Consider the following 22,319-nt stretch of genomic DNA (forward strand, 5'->3'; position numbering starts at 1 on the left):
GCCGCACGACTCACCAACCCTTCATTCACCTCGTCGCACGATCGTGTTGTTTTCCAACTTGGGTGCGCCTCCAAGTCGCCACACATGGGTGCCTATGTGTTATGAAACCAGCTCAAGAAAAGATAGAAAAGATAGATCAACGCCTTAGAATTCAGCCTCTTTAAGGGGGCAACCTCCTTTACATTACATAAATGAACAATTCTTGGATGATCCAAATGACAAAACCTCCTTTCTATATATAGGAGTCTAAGGAGTCACAATATAATCCAGCCGACCTAACAATAATAATATAAAGCCACAAAAATAACAATAGAGGGATTCTATGGGGCACAGTAATAACAATATGGGGGCAATAGGGGCACAACAATATTAATAAGGGGTATAACTACAATAGTAATGGGGTAATCACTAGTATTATAGGGACCCAACATGCCCCTCTCCTTCAAAACAGTGTTGTCCTCAACGCTTGAGTAGTTCTGGATACTTCTGCATAAAATTTCATCCTCCTATGTGGAATCTTCAGCGGATAAGTTCTTCCACTTGATAAGATACTCTGAAATTGATCGATTTCATAGTTGTCGAATTCTTGTTTCTGTGATTGCTTCTGGTTCCAATATAATTTTTCCTTCCTCATCAAGTTCTGGCAATATTGTTTGAACTGGGAGCTTGTCACCTATAACTTTTTTTAAACATGAAACATGGAAAACTAGGTGCAATCGAGAAGCTGCAGGAAGCTCCAATTTGTATGCCATAGTACCAATCTTTTGCAACACCTTGTACGGACCCTAATACTTTGGTGATAATTTATTATCCTTCTTAGCTTGCTTGAGGGACATTTGCTTATATGGTTTTAGCCGTAGGAATACCCAATCACCTACATCAAAACTTCTTTCACTCCGATGTTGATCTGCCTATTGTTTCATTCTATTCTGTGCCAACACGAGGTTATCCTTTAAGAGTTGGAGGACTTGTTTTTTATGTTCAATGTGATGTTCCACTGCATGAACCTTAGAATTTTCTCTTAAATATGATGTGATGGATGGTGGCTGATACCCATAAAGTGCCATAAATGGGGTCATTTTTGTTGCTGTATGGAAGGAATTGTTATACCACCATTCAGCCAGAGGCAACCATTTGACCCATTGTGTCTGTTTATCAGATACAAAGAAACGAAGATATCCTTCCAAACATTTGTTTACTATCTCAGTTTGCCCATCAAATTGAGGATGATAAGATGAGCTATGAGCTAACTGAGTACCAAGACAAGAAAATAATTCTGTCCAAAAATTTCCAGTGAAAATGGGATCTCTGTCACTTACAATAATCTTTGGGTTTCCATGTAGCTTTTGAATTGTTTCCATAAATGCAGTAGAAATTGTACTGGCTTTAAATGAATGTGATAATGCACAAAAGTGTGCATACTTGGTAAGTCTGTCAACTACCACCATGATGACACTCTTTCACTCAGACTTGGGTAAACCTGTGATAAAATCCATTGAAACCTCCTCCCAACGTTGGCTTGGAATGGATAAAGGTTGTAATAGACCTGGTGTCTTAATTGTTTCAACTTTATTTTGTTGGCAAACCAAACATTCTGCCACAAACTTTTGAATATCTGATTTAAGGCCATCCAAAAAAAAATTCTTCTTAACCCTGTGGTAAGTTTTTAGAAATCCTGAGTGCCCTCCTAAGGGAGAAGTGTGCAATTCCATAAGAATCTTTTGTTTTAGCTGGGAATTCTTATAGAGGTATAAGCGATCTTTGTACCATAATGAATCATTTTGCCAGCTAAATGTATCAGACATACTGGAATCTTGTTGTAACTTTCGAATAAGTGCCCACACTTCTTCGTCATTCTTCCATTCCTCCCTTGCTTCATTTATCCAATCTGGTTGGATAATAAAAATGGCGCACAACAATGCTTCCACATCCTCATCCTTTCTTGAGAGTGCATCTGCCACCACATTTTGTTTCCCTTTTTTGTAGATGATTTCAAAGTCATAACCCAACATCTTTGTGACCCACTTTTGTTTCTCTTCAGAGGATAATCTTTGTTCTAAAAAGTATTTAAGGCTATCATGATCCGTTTTTATCTTGAAGTGTCTTCCCATTAGGTAGGGTCGCCATTTCTTAAGTGCATGGAGTATTGCCAACATTTCCTTCTCATAAATAGCTTTGCTTAAAAACTTTCCCTTGATTGGACGACTTTCAAAAGCAATGGGTCACCAATTCCATTTTCTCAAGCATCACATTCCACAATAAAGGTTTTTGTGAAGTCCGGTGTAGCTAAGACCGGTGCTTTGGCACATTGCCTCTTTAAGATGTTCAAAGGCCTTTGTTTCTTCCGGAGTCCACGAAAATGCATCTTTCTTCAATAATGTTGTTAGAGGTGCTGCTATCTCCCATAATTCTTAACAAACTTGCGATAATACCCTGTCAACCCGAGAAATCCTCGCAGATGCTTTATGGATGTGGGGATTTTCCATTCCTTAATGGCTTTAATTTTGCTAGGGTCTACCTTAACTCCTTCATGAGATACAATATGAGCCAGATATTCCACCTCCTGGACTCCAAAGAAACATTTGGATCTTTTTGCATATAATTGTTTCTCCTCCAATAGTTGTAGCACCCTGTCAACATGTTCAACATGATCCTTCCAAGACTTGTTGTAGATTAGTATATCATCAAAAAATACTAACACAAATTTTCTAAGGAATGGTATGAAAATTGAATTCATCAAACCTTGAAATGTTGAAGGTGCATTGGTAAGGCCAAAAGGCATGACCAAAAATTCATAATGACCCTCATGAGTTCTAAATGTTGTTTTCGGAATGTCTTCAGTCTTCATTCTGATTTGATGATATCCCGAATGAAGGTCCAACTTGGTGAAGTAAATTGATCCATGCAATTCATCTAGTAATTCATCAATGACAGGAATGGGGAACTTATCTTTAATAGTGAGCTTGTTGAGCTCCCTATAATCTGGACACATGCGCCATGATCCATCCTTCTTGTGCACCAATACTACTGGAGCAAAGAAAGAACTTTGACTCGGTTGAATTATACCAGCCTCTAGCATTTCTGCAACCATACGTTCAATTTCACTCTTTTGGACATAGGGATATCTGTACGGCCTGATGTTTGGAGGAACACTTCCTGGAATCAGATGAATAGCATGATCATGATCACGCATAGGTGGGAGACCTTTGGGAGTCTCAAATACCTTTGAATGATTGTCCAGGACTTTTTGGAGATCTGGAGAAATAGATGATTCCGATGTGGAAACATCTAGCGAACATAATTGTGCAATTACACCTCTTTGCTCCTTTTTTAGAAGCTTTTTCATACCATTAGAGCTTATTATATTTCCTGGTTTCCCTGCAATACCCCTTAATTCAACTTCCTTTCCTTCCGTAGAAAATTTGATGAAAAGTTCTTGAAAATTAAAAGCTATTGTACCCAAGGATTGTAGCCATTGGACTCCTAGTACAACATCAGCACCTCCTATTGGAATGGAAAGCATTGGGCTAGTCAATACATATTCTCCCATGGATAGCTTGATATTATGGCACTTTCTAGAGCAATTTATTGTTCCTCCATTTGCAATCATCACTTGACACTCTGGTGCTGGATATAGGAAGCAATTCAATTCTTTTGCTACCTTACAATGAATAAAATTGTGGGTGCTTCCTGAATCAATCAACACTATTACCTTTTTCTTCTTGATTTGTCCTTCTATCTTGATGGTTTGAGGAGTGGTAATTCCCGCCAATGCATTACAAGATATGGTCGGATTTATTTGTTCTTCATCTAGGCTTTGTTCCTGGAGTATATCCTCTTCTTTTGACCTTTCTTGCTCCTTTTCTTCTTCCTCTTCACAATCTATGTAGAATAATTTCTTCTCAGCACACTTATGACCTTTAGTGTATTTGCTATCACAACTGTAAAAAATCCCTTTTGCTCTTTTTTCTTCCAATTGTTGTGGTGTCAACCTTATAGGTTGTGGAAGACTAGGGGCAACAACACTCTCGTCCTTTGGTATGCTTCCCAGTTGCCATAATTTTGCTTTCCATTTTTCTTGCTTATCTGAATGCCTTCTCTAATGAATCAGGTTCCCAAAGGTGAACGTCATGTTGGATATTATCCTTTAAAGACCCTATGAACACATCAATCCTATGCTCCTCTGGAATATCTTTTACCCTTATGTTCAATTTTTGGAACTCCTCAATGTGCTCCATTATTGAACCCTTTTGTTTGAGACTTATCAATTGGCTAAAAAAAGTGTTGTTTTTTGTATCCTCATAATGTTCTATCAATTCTTCCGTAAAAATTGCCCAAGTGATAAATTTTTTACGAGAGCAAAGCCATTGATACCATACAAACTGATTTGGTTCCAAATATAAAGTTTCCATACGTACCTTTTGTGTGTTTTGCACATTATTGAGATCAAAGAATTGCTCCATCTGTAATATCCATGTTGTAGGATCCTTGCCATCAAAATTTCTCATATCTATTTTTGGAATATGGTGGGTCTTCGATCCAACATTAAAGTCTATGGAATCATGATTAACATTTCTTTTGTTCTCATCATGAGTTTCCTTTACTACCCTTTCACCATTAGTGACCCTTTCTTGTAGCAACTTCTTCAATTCTTCCATGTCTGTCTTCAAATCTATCTTCAAATTGTCCATATTAGCTTCTACACCTTTCTTTAAACCATCCATCTTAGATTCTACATGTTTCTTTAAACCACCTATCTTAGATTTTGTTCCTTTTTGTGCAAGTGACACTTGTTGCACTTGGTCTCGTAATTTTGCTATATCATGTTGCATTTCTTCCTCTTCTTCATAAGTCATGCTAGAGCTTTCAGGTTGCTTACTAGGTGTTTTCATTTTCTTTCTTCGGGGCATCAATTACCGATAATAATGCTTTACTATGCCCTTTGAATTCCTTCAAACCAATCTTACGCAAAAATTTAAAAAAAAACTACACACCTTTTTTCACTTTGTAGAAGCCTGATATTGAATCTGATGCATCTCTGTAATTTCAAATCATTCAGTTTTGAACTTGTGACCTATAGTAGCCTTCTGTGTCCTCTTTCCAATGCCACTAGTTTGATCCAAATTTGATTCTCCAAGAAAGAGTTATGCACAATCTCCCGCAGTGACCTAATTATAGACTAGTTCAGTAGAGAGCGAACTTGTATGAAGTGCCACGTGTCACTGTTTCAACCTTTGACTCTAAAAAATATATACAAGAAAACTAAAGTCCGTTCTCTTTCTATACCTTCTTACGAAATTTCAATCCGATGCTCAGAAAGAAAGTTATGACGATTTTCCCCAGGTCACCTGTTTGGAATGTAATTCAGGAGTCTGCAAAAAGACCAACTTCCTCAGATCATATCTCCGCAAATATAGCGCAAAAAGCTTTGAAATTTGGACCCGAGGTTCAACGTGATTTCTTCTCAAATGGGCTTTTTTTGCAACTTTTGAAACATCGCAGAAAAAAATTTATAGCGAAAATTCCACGATGAGCTGTTTGGAGCAACGAAACCCTAGAATCCAAAGCTCTGATACCAAATGTTATGAAACCAGCTCAAGAAAAGATAGATCAACACCTTAGAATTCAGCCTCTTCGAGGGGGCAACCTCCTTTACATTACATAAATGAACAATTCTTGGATGATCCAAATGACAAAACCTCCTTTCTATATATAGGAGTCTAAGGAGTTACAATATAATCCAGCCGACCTAACAATAATAATATAAAGCCACAAAAATAACAATAGATGGATTCTATGGGGCACAGTAATAACAATATGGGGGCAATAGGGGCACAACAATATTAATAAGGGGTATAACTACAATAGTAATGGGGTAATCACTAGTATTATAGGGACCCAACACTATGCCCGAGACACACCTTTGTTCACAATCTCAACACTTCACTAAGTCACACCGTGCACACTTGCACGATGGGCGGGTGCTCACCCGAGTCACCCAAGAACCCGTGCCAAGTCGTCGCACAAACTGGGCGCCCACGCCCTTGTTCATCGTTGGGCGCTTCTTCACACAACCCAGGCGCCACACACTCGTGCACACCCTTATCCAATCGGCGGGCGCTCCTCTACCCGCGCCCTTCACCCAGACCAAGAATACGCTACTTTCGTGTGGCCTTGCCCAAGAATGGGCACATCACCAAAACTGCGCCTATCTCCTTTGCTACGTCCACACCTTAGTCCTGTGTCTTTCTCTTCTTCATGAGCGAATTTGCTTGTTGAGCGATGGTGGAAATGACTCCAATGCACCTCCAATATATATGAGTCACAGGGCAAGGTCGCGGCTGCCCAGCCGACCTGCCCATGCCCTCAATGCCATCGCAATATGCTCTAAAACTCAAGTCGGCCATCCCTCCAAATGCTCCCAAGTAAGGTCAGCCTTACTTCATTTGTTGGTCGGCCCGTGGGTGCTCCTCCACACTCCCACGCCCATATAAATAGCTCGCCCTCCTTCTTCATGCGTTCATTACCACGTAACTTCGTACATATGCAAGTCTGGGCTTCGCACTTCAAGCCGGAACGTGGCCAAGGACTGCAGGACCTTACAGGTGGGGTGGGTATGTGTGAGAGGGGGGAGGGCGAGCGTAAGGATCTTTAGTCCTTGACACGTGCTCTGGCATGAAGTGCAATGACAAGCAAAGAAAGGACGAGCTCAGGCAGGCAAGAAGGATGACAGTTCACAAGATGAGGACAACACATGATGGAGATGGCAATTCTACATATGTTGCATGGATGTTTGCAATATGTGGAGGAGTTGACATCATGGACCGAGGATGAGACAGATATTGATGTTGATCTTGGTGGATGGCTACTAGGATGGTATGTTGTCGAGGATGACAACGACTTCAGGTGGAGGAGGATGTAAGGACCTGCAGTCCTTGACACGCGCTCCGGCATGAAGTGCGATGACAAACAAAGAAAGGACGAGCTCAGACCTACAACGCGAAGATGTTATGTTATAATGTAATGCGTAGGAGGGGAGAGCGATGGATTTATATGCGTGGAAGCATGGTTTAGTACCTATGGAGCCGACCTACGACTTGAAGCAAGCCGACGGGGTATTTGCAATGGAGTGTGGGTGCGTTAAGGCATGGAGGACGAGTCGGCCGGGTAGACCAACTCGCCCTGCCACTTGTATAAATTAGATGTGCGTGGAGCTCATTTGGACAAGCAACGAACTCGCTCATCATGTGAAGAAGAAGGCGCAGATCTAGTGTGGACGCAACAAAGAAGGAAGGCGTAGTTTTGGTGATGCGCTCGTTCTTGGGCAAGGCCGCATAGAGGTAGCACCGTCTCTTGGTTTGGGTGAGGGCGTGGGTAGAGTTTGCCCACTGGTTGGAGTAGGGCGTGCAAGGGTGTGGCGCCCGGTTGTGCGAAGGAGTGCCCAACGGTTGAACAAAGGCGTGGGCGTCCAGTTTGTGCGACGACTTGGCACGGGTTCTTAGGTGGTTCGAGTGAGCGCCTGGCCATTGTGTAAGTGTGCATGGTGAGACATTTGGTGAAGGCGGTTGTGCGAAGAGGGTGTCTTGGTGACTTGGTGGAGTCACCCGCCCGTCATGCACGAAGACAAGGTTCAGTTGTGAACTGCGTAAGGCAGCTCGTGAGAGGGCGCGCCCGCTCGCCTTGGGTAAGGAAATCTTTGTTGTTGCACGGCGGTGTGACAAGGTTGTAAATTTGGCTAAGTATGAAACTTGGTGTTTCCAAGTATACTTGTAAAGCATTGTTACTTTGTAAAGTTGTATAATATATTATTTGGGAAAACTCATTGTTCAGGGAGTTGCCCCTCCCTTTAAACTGTGCAATTGTGTTCTTCGTTTATAATTGCTGATGATAATGAATGTGTATGGGTGTTCATTGGTATAAAGGAAACATTAATAATACTTGGTTGCGAAACACAAACTAAGTAGGATAAGTGGTTAGGCATAGTCCGTGAACATAAGTATTGGTGAAAAGAAAGTGTTCAGTGGTGCCGCACCTCGCCAAGTGCGGTTGAAAGACTACTGCCGACCTGGGGGCGTGACAACGAGGGCTAGTGAGGGGGTGGGTGGGTGTGTAAGGGGGTGGGAAAGAGGGGAGGGTGCATGTGAGGGGGGGGGGGGGGAGGATGGTTGTGAGCGGGGATGCGTGTGAGGGGGGGTGGGTGCGTGTGAGGGGGGGGTGGGCGAGAGAGGGGGGGAGGTTGCGTGTGAGAGGGGGGGGGCACGGGGGTGGGTGGGTGGGGTGGGTGTGGTGTGGTGAGGGGGTGGGCGAGGGTGGTGGGGGGGTGCGTGTGTGAGGGGGTGGGCAAGAGCGGGGGAGAGGGGTGGGCGAGAGTGTGGGGGGAGGGTGGGGTGAATGTGAGGGTGTGGGGGGGGGGGGGGGGTAGTGGGTGAGAGTGGGGAGGAGGGTGCGGTGCGTGTGAGGGGGGAGGTGCATGTGGGTGTGTGGGTGGTGGGTGGGTGGGGGCGGTTGTATGTGAGGGGGGTGCATGTGGGGGGGATGTGGGTGTGAGGGGGGGCGGCGCGTGTGAGGGGGGGAGGTAGGGGGGAGGGGGCTGGGGTGAGGGTGTTGGTGTGGGGCGGGTGGGTTGGCAGTCCCCTACTTCCCGCAGGGGTTGGGTGATTCTGAGAACTACGCAAGCCCGCTCGCCCACCCAGAAAACATGTTGAATTTATACTTAGGAAAGAAAATTGATATTCTACCAAAAACATTAATGTGTTTTTTTCCTCATAAACAACTTTGTTTGGCACATAAAAATTTGGTTTTACTAGCATTTTTTAAAAAGTTTGAAAATTGACCCTAAAAAAAAATCATTGTTCCGGTATCATCACTTTCATTTTGAAGCTATATTTTGCACGAAAATTTCGTAGTAAATTTCATATTCACTGCCATTTTTAACATGTTCAAAATTGACCCCAAAAAATAAAATCATCGTTCCAATATACACACTTTTCGTTTTTAGCACTGTTTTTGATGTTTTTTCAGGGTTTTTTGGCTAGAGTTCGTGTTTTGAGTTTATAGTTCCCGTTTCAAAGTTTACATTGTTTAGAGAAGGCATTCAGGTTAGCAATAAAAATGGAAAGCAAAATTATGGCAACCAGGAAGCATACCACTCACAACTATAAAGATGTAAGTGTTGTTGCCCCTAGTATTCCACAACCTATAAGGTTGACAACACAACAATTGGAAGAAAAAAGAGCAAAAGGGATTTGTTACAGTTGTGATAGAAAATACACTAAAGGTCATAAGTGTGCTGAGAAGAAATTATTCTACATAGATTGTGAAGAGGAAGAAGAAAAAGAGCAAGAAAGGTCAAAAGAAGAGGATATACTCCAGGAACAAAGCCTAGATAAAGAAGAAATGAATCCGACCATATCTTGTAATGCATTGGCGGGAATTACCACTCCTCAAACCATCAAGATAGAATGACAAATCAAGAAGAAAAAGGTCATAGTGTTGATTGATTCAGGAAGTACCCACAATTTTATTCATTGTAAGGTAGCAAAAGAATTGAATTGCTTCCTATATCCAACACCAGAGTGTCAAGTGATGGTTGAAAATGGAGGAACAATAAATTGCTCTGGAAAGTGTCATAATATCAAGCTATCCATGGGAGAATATGTATTGACTAGCCCAATGCTTTCCATTCCAATGGGAGGTGTTGATGTTGTACTAGGAGTCCAATGGCTACAATCCTTGGGTACAATAGCTTTTAATTTTCAAGAACTTCTCATGAAATTTTCCGTGGAAGGAAAGGAAGTTGAATTAAGGGGTATTACAGGGAAACTGGGAAAGATAATCAACTCTAACGATATGACAAAGCTTCTAACAAAGGCACAAAGAGATGTAATTGCACAATTATGTTCACTAGATATTTCCACATTGAAATCATCTATTTCTCCAGATCTCCAAAACGTCTTGGATAATCATTCCAAGGTATTTGAGACTCCCAAAGGTCTCCCACCTATTCGTGATCATGATCATGCTATTCATCTGATTCCAGGAAGTGTTCCTCCAAACATCAGGCCGTACAGATATCCCTATGCCCAAAAGAGTGAAATTGAACGTATGGTTGCAGAAATGCTAGAGGTTGGTATAATTCAACCTAGTCAAAGTTATTTCTCTACTCCAGTAGTATTGGTGCACAAAAAGGATGGATCATGGTGCATGTGTCTGGATTATAGGGAGCTCAACAAGCTCACTATTAAAGATAAGTTTCCCATTCCTCTCATTGATGAATTACTGGATGAATTGCGTGGATCAATTTACTTCACCAAGTTGGATCTTCATTCAGGATATCATCAAATCAGAATGAAGACTGAAGATATTCCGAAAACAACATTTAGAACTCATGAGGGTCATTATGAATTTTTGGTCATGCCTTTTGGCCTTACTAATGCACCTTCTACATTTCAAGGTTTGATGAATTCCATTTTCAAACCCTTCCTTAGAAAATTTGTGTTAGTGCTTTTTGATGATATACTAATCTACAACAAGTCTTGGAAGGATCATGTTGAACATGTTAACAGGGTGCTACAACTATTGGAGGAGAAACAATTATATGCAAAAAGATCCAAATGTTTCTTTGGAGTACAAGAGGTGGAATATCTGGGTCATATTGTATCTCATGAAGGAGTTAAGGTAGACCCTAGCAAAATTAAAGCCATTAAGGAATGGAAAATCCCCACATCCATAAAGCGTCTACGAGGATTTCTCGGGTTGACAGGGTATTATCGCAAGTTTGTTAAGAATTATGGGAGAATAGCAGCACCTCTAACAACATTATTGAAGAAAGATGCATTTTCATGGACTCCAGAAGCAACAAAGACCTTCGAACATCTTAAAGAGCCAATGTGCCAAGCACCGGTCTTAGCTACACCGGACTTCACAAAAACCTTTATTGTGGAATATGATCCTTCAGGAAATGGAATTGGTGTTGTTTTAATGCAAGATGAAAGACCCATTGATTTTGAAAGTTGTCCAATCAAGGGAAAGTTTTTACACAAAGCTATTTATAAGAAGGAAATGTTGGCAATACTACATGCACTTAAGAAATGACGACCCTACCTAATGGGAAGACACTTCAAGGTAAAAACGGATCATGATAGCCTTAAATACTTTTTAGAACAAAGATTATCCTCTGAAGAGAAACAAAAGTGGGTCACAAAGATGTTGGGTTATGACTTTGAAATCGTCTACAAAAAAGGGAAGCAAAATGTGGTGGCATATGCACTCTCAAGAAAGGATGAGGATGTGGAAGCATTGTTGTGTGCCATTTCTATTATCCAACCAGATTGGATAAACAAAGCAAGGGAGGAATGGAAGAATGATGAAGAAGTGTGGGCACTTATTCGAAAGTTACAACAAGATTCCAGTACATCTGATACATTTAGCTGGAAAAGTGATTCGTTATGGTACAAAGATCGCTTATACCTCTGCAAGAATTCCCAACTCAAACAAAAGATTCTTATGGAATTGCACACTTCTCCCTTAGGAGGGCACTTAGGATTTTTAAAAACTTATCACAGGGTTAAGAAGGAATTTTTTTGGGATGGCCTTAAATCAGATATTCAAGAGTTTGTGGCAGAATGTTTGGTTTTCCAACAAAATAAAGTTGAAACAATTAAGACCCCGTGTCTATTAAAACCTTTATCCATTCCAAGCCAACATTAGGAGGAGGTTTCAATGGATTTTATCACAGGTTTACCCAAGTCTGAGGGAAAGAGTGTCATCATGGTGGTAGTTGACAGACTTACCAAGTATGCACACTTTTGTGCATTATCACGTCCATTTAAAGCTGGTACATTTTCTACTACATTTATGGAAACAATTCAAAAGCTACATGGAAATCCAAAGATTATTGTAAGTGACAGAGACCCCATTTTCACTAGAAATTTTTGGATAGAATTATTTTCTGGTCTCGGTACTAAGTTAGCTCATAGATCATCTTATCATCCTCAATCTGATGGGAAAATTGAGATAGTAAACAAATGTTTGGAAGGATATCTTCGTTGCTTTGTATCTGATAAACAAACACAATGGTTCAAATGGTTGCCTCTGGCTGAATGGTGGTATAACACTTCCTTCCATACAACAACAAAAATGACCCCATTTATGGCACTTTATGGATATCAGCCACCATCATCATATTTAAGAGAAAATTATAAGGTTCAAGCAGTGGAACATCACATCAAGCATCAAAAACAAGTCCTCCAACTCTTAAAGGATAACCTCATGTTGGCACAGAATAGAATGAAACAACAGGCAGATCAACATTGCAGCGAAAGAAGTTTTGATGTAGGTGATTGGGTATTCCTACGGATACAACCATATAAATAAATGTCCCTCAAGCAAGGGGGCGAGGGTGGGTGGGGGGGGGTGCGTGTGTGAAGGGGTGGGCGAGGGTGGTGGGGGGGTGCGTGTGTGAGGAGGTGGGCAAGAGCGGGGGAGAGGGTGGGCGAGAGCGGGGGGGAGGGTGGGGTGCGTGTGAGGGTGTTGGGGGGGGAGTGGGTGAGAGCGGGGGGAGGGTGCGGTGCGTGTGAGGGGGGGGGTGCATGTGGGTGTGTGGGTGGTGGTGGGTGGGTGGGGGCAGTTGCATGTGAGGGGGGTGCGTGTGGGGGGGAGGTGGGTGTGGGGGGGTGGTGCATGTGAGGGGGGGAGGTGGGTGTGAGGGGAGAGGGGGTTGGGGTGAGGGTGTTGGTGTGGGGCGAGTGGGACGGCGCCCCCCCCCGGCCTGCCGCGGGGGTTGGGCGATTCTGAGAACACCCAAGCCCGCTTGCCCACCCGGAAAACATGTTGAATTTATACTTAGGGAAGAAAAATGATATTCTACCAAAAACATTAATGTGTTTTTTTTCTCATAAACAACTTTTTTTGGCACATAAAAATTTGGTTTTACTAGCATTTTTTAAAAAGTTTGCAAATTGACCCTAAAAAAACAAATCATTGTTCCGGTATCATCACTTTTGTTTTGAAGCTATATTTTGCACGAAAATTTTGTAGTAAATTTCATATTCACTGCCATTTTTAAAACATGTTGAAAATTGACCCCAAAAAATAAAATCATCATTCCAATATACACACTTCTCGTTTTTAGAACTATTTTTGATGTTTTTTCAGGATTTTTTGGCTAGAGTTCCCGTTTTGAGTTTATAGTTCTTGTTTCAAAGTTTACATTGTTTAGAGAAGGCATTCAGGTTAGCAAGAAAAATGGAAAGCAAAATTATGGCAACCGGGAAGCATACCGCTCACAACTATAAATATGTAAGTGTTGTTGCCCCTAGTCTTCCACAACCTATAAGGTTGACAACACAACAATTGGAAGAAAAAAGAGCAAAAGGGCTTTGTTACAGTTGTGATAGAAAATACACTAAAGGTCATAAGTGTGCTGAGAAGAAATTATTCTACATAGATTGTGAAGAGGAAGAAGAAAAAGAGCAAGAAAGGTCAAAAGAAGAGGATATACTACAGGAACAAAGCCTAGATAAAGAAGAAATGAATCCGACCATATCTTGTAATGCATTGGCGGGAATTACCACTCCTGAAACCATCAAGATAGAAGGACAAATCAAGAAGAAAAAGGTAATAGTTTTGATTGATTCATGAAGTACCCACAATTTTATTCATTGTAAGGTAGCAAAAGAATTTAATTTCTTCCTATATCCAGCACGAGAGTGTCAAGTGATGGTTGAAAATGGAGGAACAATAAATTGCTCTAGAAAGTGCCATAATATCAAGCTATCCATGGGAGAATATGTATTGAATATCCCAATGCTTTCCATTCCAATGGGAGGTGTTGATGTTGTAGTAGGAGTCCAATGGCTACAATCCTTGGGTACAATAGCTTTTAATTTTCAAGAACTTCTCATGAAATTTTCTGCGGAAGGAAAGGAATTTGAATTAAGGGGTATTACAGTGAAACCGGGAAAGATAATAAACTCTAATGGTATGACAAAGATTCTAACAAACGAACAAAGAGATGTAATTGCACAATTATGTTCACTAGATATTTCCACATCGAAATCATCTATTTCTCTAGATCTCCAAAATGTCTTGGATAATCATTCCAAGGTATTTGAGACTCCCAAAGGTCTCCCACCTATTCATGATCATGATCATGCTATTCATCTGATTCCAGGAAGTGTTCCTCCAAACATCAAGCCGTACAGATATCCCTATGCCCAAAAGAGTGAAATTGAACGTATGGTTGCAGAAATGCTAGAGGCTAGTATAATTCAACCTAGTCAAAGTTCTTTCTGTACTCCAGTAGTATTGGTGCACAAGAAGGATGGATCATGGCGCATGTGTCTGGATTATAGGGAGCTCAACAAGCTCACTATTAAAGATAAGTTTCCCATTCCTCTCATCGATGAATTACTGGATGAATTGCATGGATCAATTTACTTCACCAAGTTGGATCTTCATTCAGGATATCATCAAATCAGAATGAAGACTGAGGATATTCCGAAAACAACATTTAGAACTCATGAGGGTCATTATGAATTTTTGGTCATGCCTTTTGGCCTTACTAATGCACCTTCTACATTTCAAGGTTTGATGAATTCCATTTTCAAACCCTTCCTTAGAAAATTTGTGTTAGTATTTTTTGATGATATACTAATCTACAGCAAGTCTTGGAAGGATCATGTTGAACATGTTAATAGGGTGCTACAACTATTGGAGGAGAAACAATTATATGCAAAAAGATCCAAATGTTTCTTTGGAGTACAAGAGGTGGAATATCTGGGTCATATTGTATCTCATGAAGGAGTTAAGGTAGACCCTAGCAAAATTAAAGCCATTAAGGAATGGAAAATCCCCACATCCATAAAGCATCTACTTGGATTTCTCGGGTTGACAGGGTATTATTGCAAGTTGTTAAGAATTATGGGAGAATAGCAGCACCTCTAACAACATTATTGAAGAAAGATGCATTTTCATGGACTCCAGAAGCAACAAAGGCCTTCAAACATCTTAAAGAGGCAATGTGCCAAGCACCGGTCTTAGCTACACCGGACTTCACAAAAACCTTTATTGTGGAATGTGATGCTTCAGAAAATGGAATTGGTGCTATTTTAATACAAGATGAAAGACCCATTGATTTTGAAAGTCATCCAATAAAGGGAAAGTTTTTACACAAAGCTATTTATAAGAAGGAAATGTTGGCAATACTACATGCACTTAAGAAATGACAACCCTACCTAATGGGAAGACACTTCAAGGTAAAAACGTATCATGATAGCCTTAAATACTTTTTAGAACAAAGATTATTTTCTGAAGAGCAACAAAAGTGGGTCACAAAGATGTTGGGTTATGACTTTGAAATCGTCTACAAAAAAGGGAAGCAAAATGTGGTGGCAGATGCACTCTCAAGAAAGTATGAGGATGTGGAAGCATTGTTGTGTGCCATTTCTATTATCCAACCAGATTGGATAAACAAAGGAAGGGAGGAATGGAAGAATGATGAAGAAGTGTGGGCACTTATTCAAAAGTTACAACAAGATTCCAGTACATTTGGTACATTTAGTTGGCAAAATGATTGGTTATGGTACAAAGATCGCTTATACCTCTGCAAGAATTCCCAACTCAAACAAAAGATTCTTATGGAATTGCACACTTCTCCCTTAGGAGGGCACTCAGGATTTTTAAAAACTTATCACAGGGTTAAGAAGGAATTTTTTTGGGATGGCCTTAAATCGGATATTCAAAAGTTTGTGGCAGAATGTTTGGTTTGCCAACAAAATAAAGTTGAAACAATTAAGACCCCGGGTCTATTAAAACCTTTATCCATTCCAAGCCAATGTTGGGAGGAGCTTTCAATGGATTTTATCACAGGTTTACCCAAGTCTGAGGGAAAGAGTGTCATCATGGTGGTAGTTGACAGACTTACCAAGTATGCACACTTTTGTGCATTATCACATCCATTTAAAGCCAGTACAATTTCTACTACATTTATGGAAACAATTCAAAGCTACATGGAAATCCAAAGATTATTGTAAGTGACAGAGACCCCATTTTCACTGGAAATTTTTGGACATAATTATTTTCTGGTCTCGGTACTAAGTTAGCTCATAGCTCATCTTATCATCCTCAATCTGATGGGCAAACTGAGATAGTAAACAAATGTTTGGAAGGATATCTTCGTTGCTTTGTATCTGATAAACAAAAACAATGGTTCAAATGGTTTCCTCTGGCTGAATGGTGGTATAACACTTCCTTCCATACAGCAACAAAAATGTCCCCATTTATGGCACTTTATGGATATCAGCCACCATCATCATATTTAAGAGAAAATTCTAAGGTTCAAGCAGTGGAAAATCACATCGAGCATCAACAACAAGTCCTCCAACTCTTAAATGATAACCTCGTGTTGGCACAGAATAGAATGAAACAACAGGCAAATCAACATCGCAGCGAAAGAAGTTTTAATGTAGGTGATTGGGTATTCCTACGGATACAACCATATAAACAAATGTCCCTGAACCAAGCTAAGAAGGATAATAAATTATCACCAAAGTATTATGGTCAGTACAAGGTGTTGCAAAAGATTGGTACTATGGCATACAATTGGAGCTTCCTACAGCTTCTCGAGAACACTCAGTTTTCCATGTTTCATGTTTAAATAAGGTTATAGGTGACAAGCTCCTAGTTCAAACAATATTGCTAGAACTTGATGAGGAAGGAAAAGTTATATTGGAATCAGAAGCAGTCACAGAAACAAGAACTCGACAGCTACGAAATCGCTTAGTTTCGGAGTATCTCATCAAGTGGAAGAACTTATCCACTGAAGATTCCACATGGGAGGATGAGAATTTTATACAAAGGCATCGAGAACTACTCGAGCGTTGAGGACAACACTTTTTTAAAGGAGAGGTGCATTTAGGTCCCTACAATACTAGTGATTACCCCATTACTATTGTAGTTGTATCCCTTATTAATATTATTATGCCCCTATTGTCCCCATATTGTTATTACTGTGCCCCATAGAATCCCTCTATTGTTATTTTTGTAGATTTATATTATTATTGTTAGGTCGGGTGGGTTATATTGTGACTCCTTAGACTCCTATATATAGAAAGGAGGTTTTTCCATTTTAATCATGAAGGAATCATTCATTTGTGTAATGTAAAGGAGGTTTCCCCTTCAAAGAGGCTGAATTCTAAGGCATTGATCTATCTTTTCTATCTTTTTGTGAGCTAGTTTCATAACAATTTCACCCTAGATGCATGAAAATATGTCAACTAACAATTTTTGGGTTACCATATATGTACTAGGGTTACAAGATCCAATACCTTTATCAGTAAAAGCAAGATCAATCTCAAAAATTCATCAAGAATAAGGGAAAAATAATTAAGTTTAATGACGTTATACCTTATAGATTGTGGTGACCATTTTCCTTATAAACACAAAATTATGATAAAAGGGGTAATAATAACACCATTGAAAGGGAGCAGAAAAGGGAAAGAATAACACATTTGGTAGTATTAAAGACCTAAAAATTAAGGCCTAACATCTCCCCCACACTTAATACTTTGCATATCCTCATGAAATTTTGGGTGGATATGCTTTTCATATCCTGCTTCTCTAACATACACCAAAAACAAAGTATGGCACAACACCATGACAAATATGACCTTCAATTAACATGCATAGTTAGTTGTTGTTGGCATAGGATATTATCATGACATGGAATGAATGAAAATGTTCATGCCTCTTTCTAAAGCCTATAATTCAACCCATTTAGTTTTTGGTACGCTATATCCATGTCATAACATTACAAAGGAAAGGAATAAAATTTAAATGGACATCAGATTGTGCATCTAGTTTTAATCAACTTAAGAAATTATCACATGTGCACCTATTTTGAGGATAATAGACCCAAAAAAGGACTTCCTCATCTACACAAATGCCTATAAGGAAAGAGTAAGAAGATTCTTGATGTGTGAATGACATGTAATCTGTTATGGATTAAGGAAACTAAATGAGCATGAAAATAACTATGTCGTTCATGACTTGGAACTAGCAGTAATCATGCATGCACTAAAGATGTGGAGGCACTACTTGCTTGGGAGAAAGTTTGCACTGATGTCAGATCATGGAGGGTTGAAATAATTGTTTTATCATAGAAAACTAAAAGCAAGACAAGCCAAATGATTAGCCCTAATTATTGAGTTTGATTTTGAGATCAAGAATATTAAGGGTAATGAAAAAGAGTAGCAGATGCACTTAGTAGAAGTCTACAAGTGGCTCACTCAACATCCATGATCACTTGTGAACTCGATGTCAAAGAGAGGATCAAAAAGGCGTTGATACATGATTAATATTTCTAGCAAGTGAAGGATTTATTACAACAAGAACCAAAGGTTTCAATGAGCAAGAATTATAAGGTCATTGATGATGGTATGTTGACATTCAAAGACAGATGGTATGTGCCTTGTGTAATTGACTCGAAGAATCTCAGAATGGATGAGTTTCATGAGAGATATTATTTAGGCCATCTTGGTTATTAAAAAATGATAACAACCATAAATAAATCGTATTATTGGTTGGGAATAAAGAAGGAGATCTCTAAATACATTGATAGGTGCCTGCAATGCCAACAAGTCAAAGTGGGATGCAAGCAACCAATGGGGTTGCTACAACCATCCCAATTCTTGAGCAAATATGGGAAGCCGTATCCATGGACTTCGTCACAAGATTTCCAAGGAAATTTGAGCACCATGATGCCATTATGGTGGTAGTATAAAAGTTGAGTAAGGTATCTCACTTCATAGTTATCAATTCCATCCACAAAATCTATTGAAATAGCTCAAATTTTCATGTAATAAATATTCAGACTACATGGAATACCAAAGAAGATCATTTCATACTAGGATGACAAGTTTACTTCCAATTTTTGGAAAGCATTGTTTGTTGGTTTTGGTACCTAGCTATCTTTTAGTCAAGCATATCATCCTTAGATAGACAGTCAAATGGAAAGGGTAAATTAAATTTTAGAGGACATGCTAAGGATGTATGTCATGCATCATCCAAAGAGGTGGGAGGAATTCCTACCATTAGTTGAATTTTCATACAACAATGGGTATCAAGAGCAATTGAAGGTATAAGAAGTTCTCAATATCAGGAGAAATTGAAGGCTTCCTAGGACAAGAAAAAGAGTTATGCATATCAACAGTCAATTCACAAATAATTCCAAGTGGGATAACATGCATATCTCTACATTAGACCAAGGAAGAGATCACTAAAAGTGGGGTCTTGTGCTAAGTTAGCACCTAGGTTTTGTGGATCATTTCAAATTTTGGAAAGAGTGGAACCAATAGCTTATAGGTTAGATTTACCACCCACCATGAAAGTACACGATGTATTCACATTTATTTTCTTAAAATGTATGTACACAACACTAATCATGTCGTTGATTAGTCTTTGATAAAGGTGGAATCTAAGGGATAATTCCAACTAGAACCATTGTGCATCCTAGATTGTAGACTTAACATGCTCCATAATCAAGTAATAAAGCAGGTCAAGGTGCAACATAAGCACTTTAGACCAGATGAAGAAACATGGGAAATGGAAGATCAAATGAGGGTCCTCTACCCATTTTTGTTTAATGTATAAATAAATGTAAGAGTTGTAAAAATAAAGCTCAATATTTATTTTTTCTTTTTTGTTTATAGAACACTAAGGATGGTTTTCCCTTAAGGGGTTGGGGTATGTTATAACTCTTTTTCATTTCATCCCATATATATAAATATAATTGTGTAAGCGCCAGTGTGGGATCCACAACTAGCCAACACAATTTATTTTGAACATTTGAAAATTAATGTGAATGTGATTAGTGGCTGATTGGAGTGGACCCATAGATCCAAAACTTAAGGGAGGGGGTTTGTCGCATGTTGTGAGAAATCCATAATTGATTGCACTAAATTCCTTAATATCTTGAATAGGGCCATCCTAAACACCTTGTTAACAGAATTTATGAGATTAGGATTGGGAAATATGGGAGGAAGACTACACCCATCCCTGTCCCCTCATGGGTCGAGGCGAGGAGAACCACTGCCTCAGGAAGAAAAGAGGGAAATCCAAGGGGAAGGTGATAGAAGAAGATTGGGAAATGAATGTTGGCGAGAAAAGAGAGCATGACAAGAGGTAGTGAATGTCTAGTGAATTGCACTAACTACTTGAGTGAAAACAATAAGGAGCAGTGTGGGAGTTGAGACTGATCCTCGTGCCCTGTGAATTTTGGGATTTATTCCCTGTGACTATTTTTTAGGACACTAGATTGTTTGTCTGATCCTTTGTGGTCAGTGGGAAGCTCAATGGATGACCAAATCACTATGGTTCTCGCTACATGGTCGTTAAACCACTTAGACAGGGAAATCAGAGCCATTGTGGTGCGTGTTGGAAGAGTTGTTAAACCACCTACATAGTGGACTACAAACTCCTATGGTTCTTGCTACAAGAAGACAATTGTGAAACCACCTAAATAGTGGATTCAATCTCTTGGAACTAGGCAATAGCTTATCTAGACTTTGGGTGAAATTCTGTGGTTGAAATTAGAGAGTAAGTGAGTCATTATGGTGCGTACTTCTAGGGAGCAGTTTTTAAACCACCAAGAGAGTGAACTCCATCTCATGGGTGTCTACCAAGCTTCGGTGTGAATTTTCCCTGAGCAAGAAACCCCTTAGACTTTGGATCTTACTCAGGGTTGGTCAGTTGTAAGAAAGTTGCAGTGCAATTGGCCTACTATTGGGTGGAGAGTTGAAGTCCCTCCTTTAGTATCATATTAGTTTAAATCATATAGATTAGGATAATAAATTTGCATGTATACAATGTTATGTTTTTGACTGATATGATATCTTGTATGTATATGATTTCTAATGAGTGTCAGAACTATGCTGCTCAACATTTTGTTAATGAAAAATATTATAACATCTATACTTATACTCAGTTAATTGATAATCATAGTTATTTGAGTAAGGTTGGATTGACTAGTAACATTTCTCTTTGTGAAGTATATATTTGGTATTATGGGCACTTGTTCCTATTACTCGACATCACATAGAATTTTGGGGTTCATAACTTCATGCCCTTGTGCCATAATAGTCATATTTTTTTGGGTTTAGGCAGTTTCCCTTTGTTTTGTAAAATATCGAGTTTTGACATTTTGATTCGTCATTGAAATAACATAATAGAGCGGTGCAACATATGTAAGTAAGTGTGGAGTTTGAAAGTGGAAATGTTTGATCTAATGGGGCCGATGTTGAGGGGATGATATCAACCTTCATATTTCGTCCATTGACCATATATCGTGTATGCATAATAGAAAGTTCAATAGTAATGTGTCGATATCGGTCTTCAACCATTGGCCATAAAATTTACATTGACGAGGAGATATGTCGATCCAATGATGAAACCCCAATCCCAAAGCTCGAGGTGACATGACTTGGGGAGATCAGGCACCACCCACCGTCATCACCTTCATGCCTTAACACCTTGAACTCAGGCAAGTAATAGAGGAGTAGCCGATATGACCATGGATTTGATCCTTGGAACCCTGATGCTGCATCACAACCATCACCAAGACCCTTTTTAGATGGTTCACTTGGTAACGATATGTTTTGACAAAGCATGGGTTAATCCAATCATGGTTCTAAAGTGGATGTTGGGTCCCTATAATACTAGTGATTACCCCATTACTATTGTAGTTGTACCCCTTATTAATATTGTTGTGCCCCTATTATCCCCATATTGTTATTACTGTGCCCCATAGAATCCCTCTATTGTTATTTTTGTGGCTTTATATTATTATTGTTAGGTTGGCTGGGTTATATTGTGACTCCTTAGACTCCTATATATAGAAAGGAGGTTTTGTCATTTGAATCATCCAAGAATTGTTCATTTATGTAATGTAAAGGAGGTTGCCCCTTGAAGAGGCTGAATTCTAAGGCGTTGATCTATCTTTTCTATCTTTTCTTGAGCTGGTTTCATAGCATTTGGTATCAGAGCTTTGGATTCTAGGGTTTCGCTGCTCCAAACAGGTCATCGTGGAATTTTCGCTATAACTTTTTTTCTGCGATGTTTCAGAAGCTTAAAAAAAACCCATTTGAGAAGAAATCGTGCTAAATCTCGGGTCCAAATTTCAGAGCTGATTGCGCTATATTTGCGGAGATATAATCTGAGGAAGTTGGTCTTCTTGCAGACTCCTGAATTTCATTCCAAACAGGTGACTAGGGGAAAATCGTCATAACTTTCTCTCTGAGCATCTAATTGAAATTTCATAAGAA

The sequence above is a fragment of the Pinus tabuliformis genome, chromosome 1_2 (genome assembly GCF_031772625.1).
Source record: "Pinus tabuliformis cultivar Carrire ecotype Pingquan chromosome 1_2, CPIR1, whole genome shotgun sequence".
NCBI lineage: Eukaryota > Viridiplantae > Streptophyta > Pinopsida > Pinales > Pinaceae > Pinus > Pinus tabuliformis.